The following is a 14,166-nucleotide window of genomic DNA, read 5'->3' as shown; positions in this document are numbered from 1 at the left end:
AGGTTGATTTTACAAGGCTGGAGCCTTCACATGCCGCGCTCCTTCACCATCCCCTGAGGCTCTGGCTTGAAGTGGGAGCCATCACGGTTCTCACTGCTTTGCAGGAGACCGGTCTCCATCCGCAGCCCTTTCAGGTTCCTGCCGGACGGAGTGCTCACCCCTCAGGGACCTGGCCCTGCGTCTCATAAGCTAAGTATTGAGACGTTATTGAGGGGTCCCTTGTACATTTATTGTGGGGAGAGTGTGTATTTTCACTTTGCTGTGATTTCCGGCCGGTTCTCTGGTTTTACCCGAGAACCGCGCCGATGGTGCCTGCTTGCCGGCCGCATTGTTAAATCTAGGCCCCGGCTTCGCCTGAGGCCTAGTTACGATTTCACTGCCCCTGCATGTCAGTCATGCAGAGGGACAGTGCGGCTCCGCCCAGCGGCTGTTCGGCACAGGGGAGAGACACTCCTCTCTGAGGAAAGATTCCCTCCCCTGTATATCTCCTTGGCCCTCCGGATCCCGCTCTTAGAGTAGGCCCCGCCCCCTCTCCTCACTCCGGCGCCATTTTTTCAGCGTTCTTATGCCATGTCTGCACAGCGATCGGCGCTGACTGCAGCATCTCCCTGGGGGTCCGGGCTATGGGATCTGGAGGGCACAGAGTCAATGTCAAACGGTCTGGCAAGCCACAACCTCCGGTTGTGGACCTGCTTATATACTGCTTATATACTCTGCTGGGGGCATTCTGGCTCAGAGCCCCCACTTCAGCAGCATGTCTCACACGAGAAGTAAGGCTGCAAGGTTGCACTCAATATGCACTGCATGTAGGCTCGTACTGCCTGTACCGAGCACATAACCACATTGTGATTCCTGCTCTAACATGGTGGTGCCTCGGCCTGGAGTCTCATCCCCAGTGGTCCCTCCGGTTGCTCCGGCTCCGGTGGCTGAACCCCCGGCTTGGGTAGAATCCTTCTCTCCATGGGACAGCTGTCCCGGACGCTGCTGAGCATGCATTAGCCCCCTTCTCAGGGCGCCTCTGCTGCTACGGCTCGCTCAGCAAGGCCCACAGAGGATTCTTCTTCTGGTTTCAGACCCCGTCCTCCTCACAGGAGACGCAGGGTCCCCTCTCCTTCCTCGTCCCGCGGCTCTGATTCACGAGCTGACTCGCAGGACGAGGAGGCTCCCTTCACTGGGGGCTCGGACGCTACCTCCATGTCCCCCATTGATCTGTCCGAGGGTGACGCAGATATTAGTGTTTCGATTGCGTACATTAATTCTGTACTGGACCTCAATCCGCCAGTATCAGAGGAGCAACCCTCTCTGGCAAAAGAGCACCAGTTTATCTTGCCTAAGAGAACAAGGAGTGTGTTCCTTAACCACTCCAGTTTTCAGGCCACTGTGACCAAGCCCAGGGTCGGCCCTGACAGACGCTTCCCAAAGCGTGGTTCTGATGACCGTTTCCCTTTCCACCAGAGGTGGTCAAGGAGTGGGCTCATTCACCAAAGGTGGACCCTCCGGTGTCTAGACTCTCAGCCCGGACAGTTGTATCAGTGGCTGATGGCACCTCACTTAAGGATTCCACTGTCTGCCAGGTTGACCTCCTGGCCAAGTCTGTCTATGAGGCGGCAAGGGCCTTGTTCTCCCCATCCTTTGCAGCAGTGTGGGCTATCAAAGCCATCGCTGCTTCTCTGGAGGAGATGCATTCCCTCACAGGGACTCTATGCCCGAAATGGTTGCCTTAACTTCCAGGCTTCAGTCTTTTCATCCTATGCCATGTCTGCCATGCTGGAGACTTCTCACCGCACTGCGGTGGCCTCGGCTAATTCCCTCGCTTTCCGCAGGCTCCTGTGGCTTCGAGAGTGGAAGGCAGATGCTTCTAAACAAGTTCCTTGCTGGGCTCCCTTTTGCTGGGACCAGACTATTCGGGAACAACTGGATGAAATTATTAAGGAAGCTTTTGGCAGGAAGAGAACTTCCATGCCACAAACCTAAACCAGGAAACCTGTCCAGGGCAGGAATCAGTCGAGATTTCGTTCCTTTCGTTCCTCCAACTGGTCGTCCTCTAAGCCCTCGGCCTCGTCCACTAACTCAGCCAAGGATCGTAAACCCAACTGGCGCACGAAGCCGCGTCCTCAGAAGACCGCAGGAGCTGCTGCCACTAAGTCAGCCTCCTCAAGGCTATCTGGCCGCGCCAGCAACGTCCTTGGTCGGTGGCAGGCTCTCCCACTTTGGCGACGTGTGGTTCAACACGTCTCCGTTCAGTGGGTGCGGGATACCATCTCCCACGGCTACAGGATAGAATTCTATCCAGCCCGCCAAACAGATTTTTTCTGTCAACTCCCCCCTGCTCCAAGGCCGCCGCCTTCTCACAGGCTGTGGCATTCTTGCAGGCCAATGGAGTAATTGTACCGGTTCCCGACTGGTTCTGGGATTTCTACTCAAATCTCTTCCTAGTCCCCGAAAGGGACGGTGCCTTCCGACCTGGATCTCATGCTTCTCATCAAGCTTGTTCAGGTGCGGCATTTTCGCATGGAGTCTCTGCAATCAGTCAATGACCCAAGGAGATTCCCTAGCATCCATCGACATCAGAGATGCCTATCTGCATGTGCCAATCGCAGTTTCACACCAGCGTTGGCTACGTTTTGCAATCGGAGTGGAACATTTCCAATTCGTGGCTCTTCCCTTGGGGTTAGCCACAGCCCCTCGAGTATTCTCAAGGTCATGGCAGCAGTGATTGCGGTCCTGCACCTCTAGGGGTTGGCAGTGATCTTTTTGTCCTGGACGACCTTCTAGTTAGGGCTTCATCCAGTGCAGACTGTTAGCGGAGTGCCTCGCTCACTCTCGCCACTCTAGCAAAATCGGGTGGCTTGTCATTCTGTCCAAGTCCACTCTGACTCCGACCCAGAAGCTTACGTACCCAGGGACGCAATTCGAGACTCTGCCGGCACTTGTGAAGCTGCCCTTAGTCAAACAGCAGTCCCTCCTCTGGCGGTGCGCTCTTTGCTGAGGCCCCGACGTCGTTCCATCGGGCACCTAATGCAGGTGCTGGGTCAGATAGTGGCGTCAATGGAAGCGATTCCCTTGCCAAGTTCCATCTGCGTCCTCTGCAGCTGGACATTTTCCGCTGTTGGAACAAGCGGACTTCCTCCTTCCACGGGGTGGTGGCGTCGCCACAGACCAGGGGCTCCTTTCAGTGGTGGCTTCGGCCCCTCTCTCTTCAGGGACGCTCCTTCCTGGCCCCGTCCCGGGTGATCCTCACAACGGATGCTAGTCTATCCGGCTGGGGAGCAGTATATCTCCACCATGGAGCGCAGGGCACTTGGACTCCGTCCGAATCAGCCCTCTGGATCAATGTGCTGGAAATCAGAGCTGTGTTTCTAGCTCTCTTAGCCTTTCACCATCTGTTGGCGGCCAGGCACATTCGAGTCCAGTCAGACAACGCGATAGCGTTTGCCTACATCAACCACCAGGGCGGGACACTCAGCCGCCTGGCAATGTTGGAGGTTCTACGCATCCTTCAGTGGACGGAGGACTCCTAGTCCACCATATCCGCAGTCCACATCCCAGACGTGGAAAACTGGGAGGCAGATTATCTCAGCCGTCAAACCGTGGACAGCGGCGAGTGGGCTCTGCATCCGGCAGTGTTTCGGTCACTCTGCCGCAAGTAGGGCTCTCCGGACGTGGATCTTCGCTCCACGATCCTCAGGCTTTTGCAGCAGACGCACTGGTTCAAGATTGGGCCCAGCTTCGTCTGTGTTACGTGTTTCACCCTCTAGCTCTTGCCCAGAGTCCTGCGCAAGATCAGAATGGAGGGCCGTCGGGTCATTCTCATTGCTCCAGACTGACCCAGGCGAGCTTGGTACCCTGACCTGCTCCACCTGTCCGTAGAGGTGCCGTGGCATCTCCCGGACTGTCCAGACCTTCTCTCACAAGGTCCGTCTTTCCGCCAGAATCCTGCGGCTCTCAGATTGACAGCGTGGCTTTTGAGTCCTGGACCTTGACGACTTCTGGTATCCCTCCTGAAGTCATCTCCACTATGACGCGGGCTCGGAAATATCCTTTGGCCTCTTTTTCCTTGCCGACCCTCCTGTCCCTTCTACAGTCCGGTCTGCAGCTAGGACTATCCCTCAATTCCATCAAGGGACAGGTCTCGGCTCTGTCAGTGTTGTTCCAGCGGCGTATCGCCCGCCTGGCACAGGTGCGCTCCTTCATGCAGGGCGCATCTCACATCATTCCGCCTTACCGGCGGCCTTTGGAGCCCTGGGACCTTAATCCGGTCCTCACGGCTTCCGGAAACCCCCCTTTGAGCCTCTTAGGGAGGTTTCTTTGTCTCGTCTTTCTAGTGGCCATAACTTCCCTCAAGAGAGTCTCTGTTTTGGCTGCACTCTCTTCGGAGTTACCCCTTTTTTGGTCTTTCATCAAGACAAGGTGGTTCTCCGTCCGACTCCGGACTTTCTCCCTAAGGTGGTTGCTGCTTCCACCTTAACCGGGACATTTCTCTGCCTTCCTTTTGTCCGGCTCCTGTTCAGCGCTTTGATAGGCGTTGCATACTCTGGATCTGGTGCGGGCGCTCCGGATCTATGTGTCTCGCACCGCTGTTCTTAGGTGGTGCACCTCTCTTTTTGTGCTGACCACTGGTCAGCGTAAGGGCCTCTCGGCATCTAAGCCGACCCTAGCTCGTTGGATTAGGTCGGCCATTTCCGATACCTACCAGTGTACTCAAGTGCCTCTCACGCCGGGGATCAAGGCACACTTGACCAGAGCTGTCGGTGCCTATTGGGCTTTCAGGCACCAGGCTACGGCTCAGCAGGTCTGTCAGACTACCACTTGGACTAGTCTGCATACCTTTTCGAAGCACTACCAAGTGCATGCTCATGCTTCGGCAGATGCGAGCTTGGGCAGACGCATCCTTCAGGCGGCTGTCGCCCATTTGTGAAGTTAGGTTTCGCCTACTTCTCAGTTTTTCTGTTTATTCCCACCCATGGACTGCTTTGGAACGTCCCATGGTCTGGGTCTCCCATAAGGAACGATGAAGAAAAAGAGAATTTTGTTACTTACCGTAAATTCTTTTTCTTATAGTTCCGACATGGGAGACCCAGCACTCTCCCTGTTGCCTGTTGCCAGTTTTCTTGTTCCGTGTGTTTTCACCGGCTGTTGTTGTAGACAGAGCTTCCGGTTGTTCCGGGTTTTGCTCTATCTCTACTTGTGGGTGGATGTCCTCCTTCAGCTTTTGCACTAAACTGGCTAGGACTGGCTACCAGGGGGTGTATATGCTAGGAGGGAGGAGCTACACTTTTAGTGTAGTACTTTGTGTGTCCTCCGGAGGCAGAAGCTATACACCCATGGTCTGGGTCTCCCATGTCGGAACTATAAGAAAAAGAATTTACGGTAAGTAACAAAATTCTCTTTTTTTCTTCTACTTTGTATTCTATATTATATTTTCATGTAATGTATATGCAGGAAAGTAGTTACTCAGGACTAATTGCCTTACTTTACATTTATCAGCATTCATCTTCGTCTTGTTTAGATTGTCCTGTGATATTATACCATTTTGCTAAAAAATTTTTATCCTACAAAGTTTTGTGTCATTAGCAAAGACTGGCACTTTACTTTCATTACTCTCCACAAGATCTTTGAAGAGGACCATAGACATATACAATTGAATCACTTTCTAGTCTTTAAAAAGTAGATTAGGACTTTCTCCTATGCAGGGATGCAAGGTCTAGTGTTCCAAGGAACCCTCTTGGATACAACATACATAGAAATGCAACATTTCTACCTGTCACAGATATATTTCAAGCATAAAAAGAGGACCTGTCACCAGTTTTAAGATGGTTAACTAGCAGAGAGACATCAATGAAATCTTCCTGGAAAGACAAACTGGGAGTCTGAATGCCTGAAAGAGGATGTCACCCATGGAGTGATGCACTAGTTGAGCACACCTATCTTGTGAAAAGACCCACTTAGCCAGAGGCCAGTGTGCATTTTTTTTCTCACCTAGCATATGTGCGACATCTGTATGTAATGAGTTTTTGTCTTCATCGTTCCTTATGGGAGACCCAGACCATGGGTGTATAGCTTCTGCCTCCGGAGGACATACAAAGTACTACACTAAAAAGTGTAGCTCCTCCCTCCTAGCATATACACCCCCTGGATAACCAAATATAGCCAGTTCAATGCTTTGTGTTCAGGAGGCACACATCCACACATGCATTCTCATCTGATTTTGATTTTTGGAAAGTTTTTGAAGAAAAGTGGGTCCAAGCCTGGACTCCCGGCATGTCCCTTCTCACCCCACTGTGTCGGCGGTGCTGTTAAGGTTGATTTCAGGGCTGGAGCCCTTCATGCCGCGCTCCTTCACCATCCCCTCGGGCTCTGCCTTGAAGTGGGAGCCAGCACGGTTCTCACTGCCTTGCAGGAGACCGGTCTCCATCCGCAGCCCCTTTTGGATCCTGCCGGACGGACCACTCATCCCTCAGGGACCTGGCCCTGCGTCTCACAAGCTAAGTATCTGAGACGTGGTTATCAGGGGGTCCCTTGTACTTTATTGTTGGGGAGAGTGTGCTGTGTAACTATGCTGACTTTCCGGCCGGTTCTCTGGTTTTCACCGGAGAACCGCGCCGATGGTGCCTGCGCGCCGGCCGCATTGTTAAATTTAGGCCCCGGCTTCGTTTGAGGCCTACTTTCGTTTTCACTGCCCCTGCATGCCAATCTTGCAGAGGGACAGTGCGGCTCCGCCCAGCGGCTGTTCAGCACAAGGAAGGGACACTCCTCTCTGAGGAAAGATTCCCTCCCCTGTATACCTCCTTTGCCCTCCGGATCCCGCTCTTTGAGATAGGCCCCGCCCCCTCTCCTCGCTCCGGCGCCATTTTATCAGCGTTCTCACACTGATTGGAGCTGCCTGCAGCATCTTTCTGGGGGTCCGGTCTGTGGGATCTGGAGGGCACACAAACGGTCGGGTAAGCCACAACCTCCGGTTGTGGACCTAGTTATATTCTCTCTGGGGGCCATTCTACTCAGAACCCCCACTTCAGCAGCATGTCTCACACAAGGAGCAAGGCTGCAAGGCTGTACTCAATATGCACTGCATGTAAGCTCGTACTGCCTGAACCGAGCACATATCCACATTGTGATGCCTGCTCTAACATGGTGGTGCCTCAGCCTGGAGTCTCACTGCCAGTGGTCCCTCCGGTTGCTTCGGCTCCGGTGGCTGAACCCCCGGCTTGGGTAGAATCCTTCTCTAAGTCTATCTCCCAGTCCTTTGCCGACTCCATGGGACAGTTGTCCCGGACTCTGCTGAGCATGCATCAGCCCCCTTCTCAGGGCGCTTCTGCTGCTACGGCTCGCTCAGCAGAGCTCACAGAGCTCAGACCCCGTCCTCCTAAACGGAGACGCAGGGGCTCCTCTCCTTCTTCGTCCCGTGGCTCTGATTCACGAGCTGAATCACAGGACGAGGAGGATGCCTTTACTGTGGGCTCGGACGCTACCTCCATGTGCCCCATTGATCTGACCGAAGGTGATGCAGATGTTAGTGATTTGATTGCGTCCATTAATTCTGTACTGGACCTCAATCCACCAGTATCGGAGGAACAACCCTCTCTGGTAGAAAAGCACCAGTTTACATCACCTAAGTGAGCAAGGAGTGTGTTCTTTAACCACTCCAGTTTTCAGGACACTGTGACCAAGCCCAGGGCCTGTCCTGACAAACGCTTCCCAAAGCGTAGTTCTGATGACCGTTTTCCCTTTCCACCAGAGGTGGTCAAGGAGTGGGCTCATTCACCGAAGGTAGACCCTCCGGTGTCTAGAATCTCAGCCCGGACAGTTGTATCTGTGGCTGATGGCACCTCACTTAAGGATTCCACTGACCGCCAGGTTGACCTTCTGGCCAAATCTGTATATGAAGCGGCAGGGGCCTCGTTCTCCCTGTCTTTTGCAGCAGTATGGGCTCTTAAAGCCGTCTCTGCCTCTCTGGAGGAGATGCATTCCCTCACCAGGGACTCTATGCCCGAAATGGTTGCCTTAACTTCCCAGGCTTCAGCCTTTTCATCCTATGCCATGTCTGCCATTCTGGAGGCTTCTCACCGCACGGCGGTGGCTTCGGCTAATTCCCTCGCTATACGCAGGATCTTGTGGCTGCGAGAGTGGAAAGCAGATGCTTCTTCCAAGAAGTACCTTGCTGGGCTCCCATTTGCTGGGTCCCGGCTGTTCGGCGAACAACTGGATGAAATCATTAAGGAAGCTACTGGCGGGAAGAGTACTTCCTTGCCACAAACTAAAACCAGGAAACCTGTCCAGGGCAGGAACCAGTCGAGGTTTCGTTCCTTTCGTTCCTCTAACTGGTCATCCTCTAATCCCTCATCCTCGTCCACTAACTCAGCCAAGGACCGAAAACCCAGCTGGCGCACGAAGCCGCGTCCTCAGAAGTCCGCAGGAGCCGCTGCCACTAAGGCAGCCTCCTCTTGACTATCTGGCCGCGCCAGCAACGTCCTTGGTCGGTGGCAGGCTCTCCCACTTTGGCGACGTGTGGTTTCAACACGTCTCCGATCAGTGGGTGCGGGATATCATCTCCCACGGCTACAGGATAGAATTCTCTTCCAGCCCGCCAAACAGATTTTTTCTGTCCACTCCCCCCTGCTCCAAGGCCGCCGCCTTCTCGCAGGCCGTGGCATCCTTGCAGGCCAATGGAGTAATTTACCAGTTCCTGCCCGGGAACGGTTCAGAGTTTTCTACTCAAAGCTCTTCCTAGTCCCCAAAAAGGACGGTTCCTTCTGGCCCATCCTGGATCTCAAGCTTCTCAACAAGCATGTTCAGGTGCGGCATTTTCGCATGGAGTCTCTGCGATCAGTCATTGCCTCAATGACCCAAGGAGATTTCCTAGCATCCATCGACATCAGAGATGCCTATCTGCATGTGCCAATTGCAGTTTCACACCAGCGTTGGCTACGTTTTGCAATCGGAGAGGAACATTTCCAATTCGTGGCTCTCCCCTTCGGGTTAGCCACGGCCCCTCGAGTATTCACCAAGGTCATGGCAGCAGTGGTTGCGGTTCTGCACCTCCAGGGGTTGGCAGTGATTCCTTACCTGGACGACCTTCTAGTCAAGTCTTCTTCCAGTGCAGACTGTCAGCGGAGTGTCTCGCTCACTCTCGCCACTCTAGTCCAGTTCTGGTGGCTTGTCAATCTACCCAAGTCCACTCTGACTCCGACCCAGAGTCTCACGTACCTAGGGATGCAGTTCGAGACTTTGCCGGCACTTGTAAAGCTGCCCTTAGTCAAACAGCAGTCCCTCCATCTGGCGGTGCGCTCTTTACTGAGGTCTCGCCGTCACTCCATCAGGCACCTAATGCAGGTGCTGGGTCAGATGGTGGCGTCAATGGAAGCGGTTCCCTTTGCCCAGTTCCATCTGCGTCCCCTGCAGCTGGACATTCTCCGCTGTTGGGACAAGCGAACTTACTCCTTGCACAGGTTAGTGGCTCTGTCGCCACAGACCAGGGGCTCCCTTCAGTGGTGGCTTCGGCCCCTCTCTCTGTCTCAGGGACGTTCCTTCCTGGCCCCGTCCTGGATGATCCTCACCACGGATGCCAGTCTAATCGGCTGGGGAGCAGTATATCTCCACCACAGAGCGCAGGGCACTTGGACTCAGTCCGAATCAGCCCTCTCGATCAATTTGCTGGAAATCAGAGCTGTGCTTCTAGCTCTCTTAGCCTTTCACCATCTGTTGGCGGGCAAGCACATTCGAGTCCAGTCAGACAACGCGACAGCGGTTGCCTACATCAATCACCAGGGCGGGACACGCAGCCGCCTGGCAATATTGGAGGTTCAACGCATCCTTCAGTGGACGGAGGACTCCAAGTCCACCATATCCGCAGTCCACATCCCAGGCATGGAAAACTGGGAGGCAGATTATCTCAGCCGTCAGACCGTGGACAGCGGCGAGTGGGCTCTGCATCCGGCAGTGTTTCGGACAATCTGCCGCAAGTGGGGCACTCCAGAAGTAGATCTAATGGCATCCCGGCACAACAACAAGGTTCCGGTTTACGTGGCTCGCTCCCACGATCCTCAGGCCTTTGCAGCGGACGCGCTGGTTCAGGATTGGTCCCAGTTTCGTCTGTCTTACGTGTTTCCCCCTCTAGCTATCTTGCCCAGAGTCCTGCGCAAGATCAGAATGGAGGGCCGTCGGGTCATCCTCATTGCTCCAGACTGGCCCAGGCGAGCTTGGTATCCAGACCTGCTCCACCTGTCCGTAGAGGTGCCGTGGCATCTTCCGGACCGTCCAGATCTTCTCTCACAAGGTCCGTTTTTCCGCCAGAATTCTGCGGCTCTCAGATTGACAGCGTGGCTCTTGAGTCCTGGATCTTGACGACTTCTGGTATCCCTCCTGAAGTCATCTCCACTATGACTCGGGCTCGGAAGTCTTCCTCGGCCAAGATATATCACAGGACCTGGAGAATCTTCCTGTCCTGGTGTCGCTCTTCCGGCCATGCTCCTTGGCCTTTTTCCCTGCCGACCCTTCTGTCCTTTCTACAGTCCGGTCTGCAGCTAGGACTATCCCTCCCTTCCCTCAAGGGTCAGGTCTCGGATCTGTCAGTATTGTTCCAGCGGCGTATCGCCCGACTGGCTCAGGTGCGCACCTTCATGCAGGGCGCATCTCACATCATTCCGCCTTACCGGCGGCCTTTGGATCCCTGGGACCTTAATCTGGTCCTCACGGCCTTGCAGAAACCCCCTTTTGAGCCACTTAGGGAGGTTTCTTTGTCTCGTCTTTCACAGAAAGTGGTCTTTCTAGTGGCCATAACCTCCCTCAGGAGAGTCTCTGATTTGGCTGCTCTCTCTTCGGAGTCACCTTTTTTGGTTTTTCATCAGGACAAGGTGGTTCTCCGTCCGACTCTGGACTTTCTTCCTAAGGTGGTATCTCCTTTCCACCTTAACCAGGATATTTCCCTGCCTTCCTTTTGTCCGGCTCCTGTTCATCGCTTTGAAAAAGCGTTTCTTACTCTGGATCTGGTGTGGGCGCTCCGGATCTATGTGTCTCGCACCGCTGCTCTTAGGCGGTGCACCTCTCTTTTTGTGCTGACATCAGGTCGGCGCAAGGGCCTTTCGGCTTCTAAGCCGACCCTAGCTCGTTGGATTAGGTCGGCCATTTCCGATGCCTACCAGTGTTCTCAGGTGCCTCCCCCGCCGGGGATCAAGGCACACTCGACCAGAGCTGTCAGTGCCTCTTGGGCTTTCCGGCACCAGGCTACGGCTCAGCAGGTCTGTCAGGCTGCCACTTGGTCTAGTCTGCATACCTTTTCGAAGCACTACCAAGTGCATGCTCATGCTTCGGCAGATGCGAGCTTGGGCAGACGCATCCTTCAGGCGGCTGTCGCCCATTTGTGAAGTTAGGTTTCGCCTACTTCTCAGTTTTCTGTTTATTCCCACCCATGGACTGCTTTGAGACGTCCCATGGTCTGGGTCTCCCATAAGGAACGATGAAGAAAGAGAATTTTGTTTACTTACCGTAAATTCTTTTTCTTATAGTTCCATAATGGGAGACCCAGCACCCTCCCTGTTGCCTGTTGGCAGTTTTCTTGTTCCGTGTGTTTTCACCGGCTGTTGTTGTAGACAGAGGCTCCAGTTGTTCCGTTTTTTTTTTTGCTCTATCTCTACTTGTGGGTGGCTGTCCTCCTTCAGCTTTTGCACTAAACTGGCTATATTTGGTTATCCAGGGGGTGTATATGCTAGGAGGAAGGAGCTACACTTTTTAGTGTAGTACTTTGTGTGTCCTCCGGAGGCAGAAGCTATACACCCATGGTCTGGGTCTCCCATTACGGAACTATAAGAAAAAGAATTTACGGTAAGTAAACAAAATTCTCTTTTTTCTCAGCAACTGTTATTATTTACAATCATTTACAAGTCCAGCACTGATGTCTGATCTAAGCTGCTGTCGGATTATGTTCTTTTTTAATCCTGTGTGATGCTTATGATTGTTCAAGGTCATACAGAGGAAGAAGCACACACCCCCATAGATAAATCTCTGGTAACGTCCATTTGAACTATAAAATAAATTATAACCCAAACTTTACAAACTAATATCTTCGCAATGGAGAGGAGAACTAAAAAGTACATTGTACTTACCTCTGCAGCCACTATTCCATGATGTGTCCAGTTGATTTTGTTCAAACTGGTGAAACGTTCTCTTTAACAAAGGAGCTAAAAAGAATTGAGCATTACACAGATTCTTGTAGAACCCCACTGTGGACCTTACCCCATTATCTCATAAGAAAAAAAATGTACTCGTAGATTTAATTCCTCTTTTTTTACATTTTGTGATAAATCTAATTGTTTATAGAAGTTTTCTTTTTCTGCTCATGTGAAGTGTCCTTTCATATTAGCATTTTCTGAATGCACTATTTTATAGACAATATGTTGCATTTCGGGTTTATACATACAAGTCATAAAATACTGAAATACAACATACAGTCCCTGACAGAACTTCTGTCGCTTATCCATGTTATGTAAATAAAAGCTTATAACCTGACTTTAAATTCATCCATTGGTTTTGTAAATTACTCTTTTGAAAGCTGAAACCCTCCCAAATTTGGTTTAGGTTATGAAAATAAAGTTGCTTCAAAGCTGAAATATTGATCATTTAATGGACACAGAAAGGTCAGATTTTGGCAAGAGAAAGGTTTTGTCGCCCACAGAAAGTAATGTGAAATTCAAACAAATAATTAACTTCTAATACAAAGATATGTTGCATAACATTGGTGAATGAAATTGTGGTGCTGTTAGAGCCATATTTAATATTTTGTGTGACTTCCATGAGCTTGAAGAACTGTATCCATGCGGTTCAACAATGATTCATACAATTTGTTGATGAAGTCATCAGGAATAGCAAAGAATGCAGTCTTACATACCTCCCAGAGTTCATCTAGATTCTTTGGTTTTGTCTTCCAAGCTTCCTCTTTCATCCTACCCCAAACATGCTCAATGATGTTCATGTCTGGTGACTGGACTGGCCAGTCCTTGAGAACCTTGATCTTCTTTTCCAGGAGGAACTTTGTTGTAGAGATGGATGTATGAGATGGAGCACCATCCTGCAGCAGAATTTGACCCATTCTGTGATTAAGAATGTAAGAGGTAGCTAATACTTCTTGATATTTTAGGCTATTGATATTGCTTTCCACCTTGCAAATGTTTCGCACACCCCCATACTGAATGTAACCCCAGACCATGATCTTTCCACCACCAAACGTAAAACTGTTTTCTGGATCCATACGGGCTTCAGTAGGTCTCCTGCAGTATTTGTGGCGGCAGTGGTGTAAGTCAACTGAAGATTCATCAGAAAAATCCACCTTTTGCTACTTTTCCAGTGTCCATCTGTTTAGCAAGCTGTGGGACTTTGCAGTGCCACACAGTTTTATAATTGCCTTTTGTTTAGTGCTGGCTTCTGGGCACTGATTTGACCATGGAGGCCATTTCTAGACAGAATCCTACAAACTGTTCTAGTTGACACTGGGACTTGAGGTGACCAGACCTTTTGGAGCTCTGCTGCAGTGGAAGAGGGGCTGGCTGTGGATTTTCTAACCAACAAACGTTCCTCCTGAGCAGTTGTCTTGCGGGGTCTGCCGGACCTGGGCTTGTCAAAAACATCTCCAGTCACTTCAAATATTTTTTTAATTCTTTGTACTTCACGCTGAGACACATTAAAGGTGCCAGCCACCTCTGCAGTGGATCTGGTCTTCAGCCTCTTGATAATCAAGACTTTGGTCACAGGGTGAATTTTTGGCATGTTGTCAGAGGTCAAGTTGCAGTTCAAGTGAAGGTCTGGTGTGCTGGGTTTCTTTTTATACACAACCACTAATTAACCAATCATTTAGTGAGCAGAGGTGAGGATGTAAACTAGGATTGGGTGTATTTTATGAAAAGGCGACAAAACTTTTGTCTTGCCAAAATCGGACCTTTCTGTGCTCATTAAATCATCAATATTTCAGCTTCGCAGCAACTTTATTTTTATAACCTAAACCAAATTTGGGAGGGTTTGAGCTTTCAAAAGAGTAATTTATGAAACCAATGGATGAATTTAAAGTCAGGTTATAAGCTTTTATTTACACAACATGGATAAGCGACAGAACTTCTGTCAGGGACTGTAGTGGATGTGGACACAGAAAACATCTTGGTTCAGATATTGCTTGGTTTGTAT

At 51.3% G+C, this 14,166-nt stretch overlaps 1 protein-coding gene across 15 annotated transcripts in view; it reads left to right on the top strand.

Annotated features, from left to right (window-relative positions):
• The window catches only part of EP400 (E1A binding protein p400), a 293,821-nt gene that overhangs the window by 140,714 nt on the left and 138,941 nt on the right, over positions 1-14,166 (top strand). The window lies entirely within an intron of this gene.

Source organism: Anomaloglossus baeobatrachus, chromosome 1 (genome assembly GCF_048569485.1).
Source record: "Anomaloglossus baeobatrachus isolate aAnoBae1 chromosome 1, aAnoBae1.hap1, whole genome shotgun sequence".
In the NCBI taxonomy this organism is placed as follows: domain Eukaryota; kingdom Metazoa; phylum Chordata; class Amphibia; order Anura; family Aromobatidae; genus Anomaloglossus; species Anomaloglossus baeobatrachus.
The sequence above is the reverse complement of the archived record's forward strand: the minus strand, read 5'-3'. Positions and strand labels throughout refer to the sequence as shown.